Source organism: Colobus angolensis, unplaced genomic scaffold (genome assembly GCF_000951035.1).
Source record: "Colobus angolensis palliatus isolate OR3802 unplaced genomic scaffold, Cang.pa_1.0 Scaffold307, whole genome shotgun sequence".
NCBI lineage: Eukaryota > Metazoa > Chordata > Mammalia > Primates > Cercopithecidae > Colobus > Colobus angolensis.
This window is the reverse complement of record NW_012116344.1, coordinates 249,444-254,581: the sequence shown is the minus strand read 5'-3', so window position 1 is coordinate 254,581 and position 5,138 is coordinate 249,444. Positions and strand designations below refer to the sequence as shown.

Here is a 5,138-nt window from a genome sequence, read left to right as displayed (position 1 = left end):
ATTTTGTATGACAAAATCATGCTGAGTGCTTTGTTAGTAAAAGAAAATCTGAAAAGTCCCTGCCATGGAAGGAAGAAATAGTGGGGAGAAAAGGGAGTTTCAGCATTTCAGACCTTGGAGGGACAAGTTAGGTTTCTATTTTATGGAGAAGGAGGTGGAGGCAGGATGGGTCCTAAGGTGTCATTCAAGACACACAGCCGTAACTCTTTATTGAGAATATGCTAGGGCCCCGGGGATTGCTGTGGTCAAGTTGCAGACAAAAACAACCACTCATTGGAAGACAGGAGAGGAGTGTTTAGTTACAAAAGCAGTCAGCAATTCAGGTGTATCTATATTCAGTCAGCAAATAAAAGTTGTTCAACTTGGTTGCTAATGGGACCCACCCTACTGAGGCTTTGTGTAGAACTCATAGAGGAAGATGGCTTCAAGTAACGAACTACCCTGTGCTTTTCTTAGGACTAAAAAACTCAGGAAGCTGGTGATGGATGAAAACCTTAGTCCCACTGCACGAGGGGCCAGGAGAGCAGCAGCATCATAAGCCACAGGGCGGGGCAGCCCAGGCAGGGGCATTCTGAGCTGTTGGGGAGGGGTGGCAGCCAGGGTGGGGCATGTGAGGAGGGCATTGTGAAGTGTGGGGTGGGGCATTGTGTGCCACATGCCTGTGCTCCCACCTGGGCCAGTGGGCTTCAGTCTGTAGGTGACTACAGAAGGAGGAGGAGCACCGTCTGTTCTCTCTTGAGGCAGTTGTTGTGTCTCTCAGCGCTTTTGAGTTCACAACCTATTAAATAAGCGGCTGGTCTTCACCCTCCCAGACAAGTCAACTCAGGGGAGGCGGCAGGGTGTGGGCCTTGGCCCTCAGCCGCGGCCGGGGCTGGGGCCGGGGCCAGGGCTGGCCTGTGAGGTGGGCAGGCAAGCAACGGGCAAGACCATCTCTGCAAGTGCAGCATAGCCTCGGCCTAGGGCAGTGGGAGTGCGAGGCCAAAGCTGTGAGCAGAGGCCCAGGTGGTGGCAGACAGTAGAGGCGCCGCATGGGGAACATACTGACCTGTTGTGTGCGCCCCAGGGACAGCCCTGAGTTTGACCAGCAACAGGGGTCTATGTGTCCCTCTGAATCTGAGATCTATGAGGCAGGAGCTGGGGACAGAATGGCAGGGGCTGGGGACAGAATGGCAGGAGCTGGGGACAGGATGGCAGGAGCTGGGAACGGGATGGCACGGGCGCCCATGGCTGCTGCTGTGCAGCCTGCTGAGGTGACTGTTAAAGTTGGTGAGGACCTCCACATGCACCACGTCCATGACCGGGAGATGCCTGAAGGTAAGGAGGTGACGGGTGCCATCTGCCTTCTGCTTGCCTCTGGCTGTTGCTGTCCCCAAGGTCCCCCGGGAGGCATCGCCCACTTCAAGCTCCTTTCTGCCTGTAGCCAGCTTTCCCACAGGCTGGCCAGGAGCACAAGCTGGCTCTGCCTTGCATTCCCACCCCTTAGTCTTTCCCCACCAAATCCAGCAGTTTATTTTCGCCTCCCCTCCCAATCGCTCAGTTCTTGCTCTCTCATCTTTCTCCCAGGCTGGCATGGGACCATTTATTTATGGCTCTTCTTGTCAAATAAGCAGCAGTCAAATAAATGAGTTGATCAATTTTTACAAATGATTACATATTTTTTTTTCTTTTCTCCTTCTATACGTATCGCTTTGGAGTTTAACCCTTCTGCCAATCCAGAGACAAGCACAATATTCCAGAGGAACGGTCAAACAGATGGTGAGACAACATTGTCTGTAGCTCAATTTATCATCCTGTGGAACTTTGCTGAGTCTTCTTTGGAATATTCTCTTCCTTTTCTCAATAAAAACTCAAATATCCCAACTTTCTAGCACCCATCTTATTTTTTCTTTGTACCTACCCAGATGGTACCTAAGTGAAGGAATCAGGTAAGTGCCTAATTGTTTCCTTTGTTAAAGTAGCTAAATCTCAGGACAGTTCATATTCAAATATTTGGGGATTTCTTATTTAAAATCATAATGGAGGTTGCCATGGGAGAGGCTATATGGGATTCTTAATGGGCTGCTTTAAGTCACCTTGATAGAAGCTGCTTAGTTTCTTCTAACTGTAATTTGAACACAGAAGAGGGTGGGGGGAAGAGGGTGCTTAAAATAACTGTGAAAGGTGCAAAATGTCACAACCAGGGATGCAGAAAAATGGCTGTGTGTGGAGGGGGAGGGTTTGTCAAAGAAGTTTGCCCATGAGGCTCTGATGACTTTAAAATTCTTACTTTAACACAAAATGTGTCTCCAGATTTATTCTGGTGACTTAACAGATTTTATTTACCTCCTTGTTCTGAAAGAGAGGTGAGGGTCATGGTCAAAACTTTCAAAAGACATGAAACATCAATGTAGACTTTTAATGTGTAATATAAAAATTGCAGGTTAAAATCTCCGACCTTCCCTGTAAGAGTGTTCGTTGCCATGGCTCTCCCTTTGTCCTTTCCCCTCCTGACAATAGCATCTTGTTCAAAGATAAGAAAATTGGAGTTTTGGCCAGGCATGGTGGCTCACGCCTGTAATACCAGCACTTTGGGAGGCCGAGGCAGGTGGATCACCTGAGGTCAGGAGTTCGAGACCAGCCTGGTCAACATAGTGAAACCCCATCTCTACTAAAAAAATACAAAAATTAGCTGGGCGTGGTGGCGCATGCTTGTAGTTCCTGCTACTCTAGAGACTGAGACAGGAGAATTGCTTGAACCCGGGAGGCAGAGGTTGCAGTGAGCAGAGATCACGCCAATGCACTCCAGCGTGGGTGACAGAGCGAGACCCCGTCTCACAAAAAAAAAAAAAAAAAAGAAAAAAAAGAAAGTTGGAGTTTTTCAGTCTCTACACTGTTGGGAGAGGCAGGGGATGGGTGGTGGTAGAAAAGAGAAAACAATTAGTTGATTTGCCTCTAAAATTTTGTGAAGAGATGAATCTAAGTAAAAGTAATTCTGGGTAGTAATATAGTTCTTGAATAAAAACTAAAATTTTCATGGAAAACATTGCATCACAACGAAATTAAATCCAGTTGGCTTATTGGTTTCATTTAAATGCCAGAGATTTCATTACTGTAGAGGAAATGTCTTGTAGCTCTTCTATTTAAACTTTGGTTGGGCTCTTAATTTTTTAAGAAGTAGGATAATTAAGACTCATGATGAGTGTGACTTTGTAACTTGGAAGTACTATCCTCACTTTTCAAGATATTTAAGAATTGCTTTAGAATAAACAAATATATTATGTGAATTAATTGATTATACCTTTATACACAAAGCGTGTAAGTAGTTGTGTAAACTTATACTCTGCTTGCTGATGTAAGGAAAGCCTCTGAGTGATGTTACACACCAGTTAGTAGATGGGTAGTATAGGATGAGAGCCCCAAAATGGCTGTTCATTGTCATTCTTTAGGATTACAACACAGTTTATGTATGTTTCACTCGGCCCTTTCCAATACAAATAAGGCCTGTGTACTCCCTTTGTATTGCTAGTGAAGAAATGAAGACTTAGAGATATCACATGACTGTGGAAGACAACTACTCAACAGAACTAAGGTTCTGTTTCCTCAGAATGACGTGGAAGTGACAGATATGCTGAATTTACTTTTAAAAAATTTTAAGAACTCTAGAATACATCTTATACTTTGCCTATAAAATAGACCTGTCTTTTAAAACTTACTGCCGTCTTGATTTATTTTATGCAAAGTTGATTTTACACAACTCAAAGCCAACATTTACCTCTTTTTCTTCTTCTTCTTTTTTTTTTGAATAAAGGTGGGTATCACTATGTTACTCATGCTGACCTCAAATTCCTGACCTGGGTTCAAGTGATTTTCCCATCTCAGCCTTCTGAGTAGCTGGGACTGTAAGCATGTGCCACCTTGCCTGGCTCTATCTTATGTCTATACATTCATTTCAGTGGATAAGAATAAAAGTAAAAGTAGTGAAATAGCCTAAATGCAGCAGTTGAGTAAATGAGTTGATAAATTTTAATAAATAATTACATCTTTTTTCTTTTCTCCCTCTATACATATAGCTTTGGATTTTAACCCTTCTGCCAATCCGGAGGCAACCAAAATATTCCAGAGGAACTCTCAAACAGATGGTGAGACAACATTGTTTTTTCCACCAAGAGAAAGAGCAAAAACTCTTGTTTGATCAGGTGTATAACTCATATTGGTTTAAATTTTTCAACTTTTCACATATTCACTTGTCTTATTTTAACATGTGATATACTTTCCTTTAGTTATCTTGTTAGTGAAAACATGTAAACTTTTTGTTTATACATTTTGCCATCTTTTTATCAACACAATTAATTTGTCATGTGATGGAGGAGTCATGGATTTCTCTTTATTCATAATTCTTGGTCCCTTTTCCCTTGCTCCAAAGAGGACATTTTAAAGATGAATGATAGAACTTAGGCTTCAGCTTGGTTTTCTTTTAAACAAATTAAAAAACGTAGCTGTTTGTCATCGGGGATTGAATCTGTGATTTGGGCCTCCTCTCACACAGTCCTCTGACCACATTCATTTACCACATCCAAGTTCATGCTACTCAAAACTTTTAAGTTATTAACCCTTTCATTTGATGTAATGTAAATGTAAACATGCCCTACTCCTGCTTATTTTCCTTAAAGATATCGTTAAATCCTCATTTATTTGCTAAAAAGCCATGCACAACCAAGTTTTCCAGTTGACTTAAACAGCGAGAATACAAGTGAGGGTTCTATAATAATATGTGAAGTAACGCAGCACAGTAAAATATGGGAGTTTGTAACCTTTGTTTTTATAGTTTGAGTAGACGTTGCCCATCTTGAGTCAGTTATTTCTGGTTAGAATTTGTGTTCATTTTTTACATTACTATAAAGAGATACCTAAGTCTGGGTAATTTATAACAAAAAGAGGTTTAATTGGCTCATAGATCTTTGGGCTGTACAAACATGGCTTCAGCATCTGCTTTTGGTGAGGGCCTCAGCAAGCTTACAATCATGATAGAAGGCAAAGGGGAAGCAGGTGGTTCCACACGGTGAAAGAGGGAGGAGAGAGGGGAAGGGGGAAGGTACCACAGTCTTTTGTTTTTTTTTTTTTTTGAAATGGAGTCTCGCTCTGTTGCCCAGGCTGGAGTG

The 5,138-nt window shown here is 42.7% G+C and overlaps 1 protein-coding gene across 1 annotated transcript in view; it reads left to right on the top strand.

The window, feature by feature from the left end:
* The first annotated feature begins 1,691 nt into the window (after nt 1-1,691).
* The window catches only part of AGAP11 (ankyrin repeat and GTPase domain Arf GTPase activating protein 11), a 31,426-nt gene continuing 27,979 nt past the window's right edge, over nt 1,692-5,138 (top strand). The window contains exons 1-2 of the mRNA XM_011950436.1: nt 1,692-1,755; nt 4,050-4,118. The gene's annotated coding sequence lies outside the window, so the exon portion shown is untranslated. The remainder of the gene's footprint in view (nt 1,756-4,049; nt 4,119-5,138) is intronic.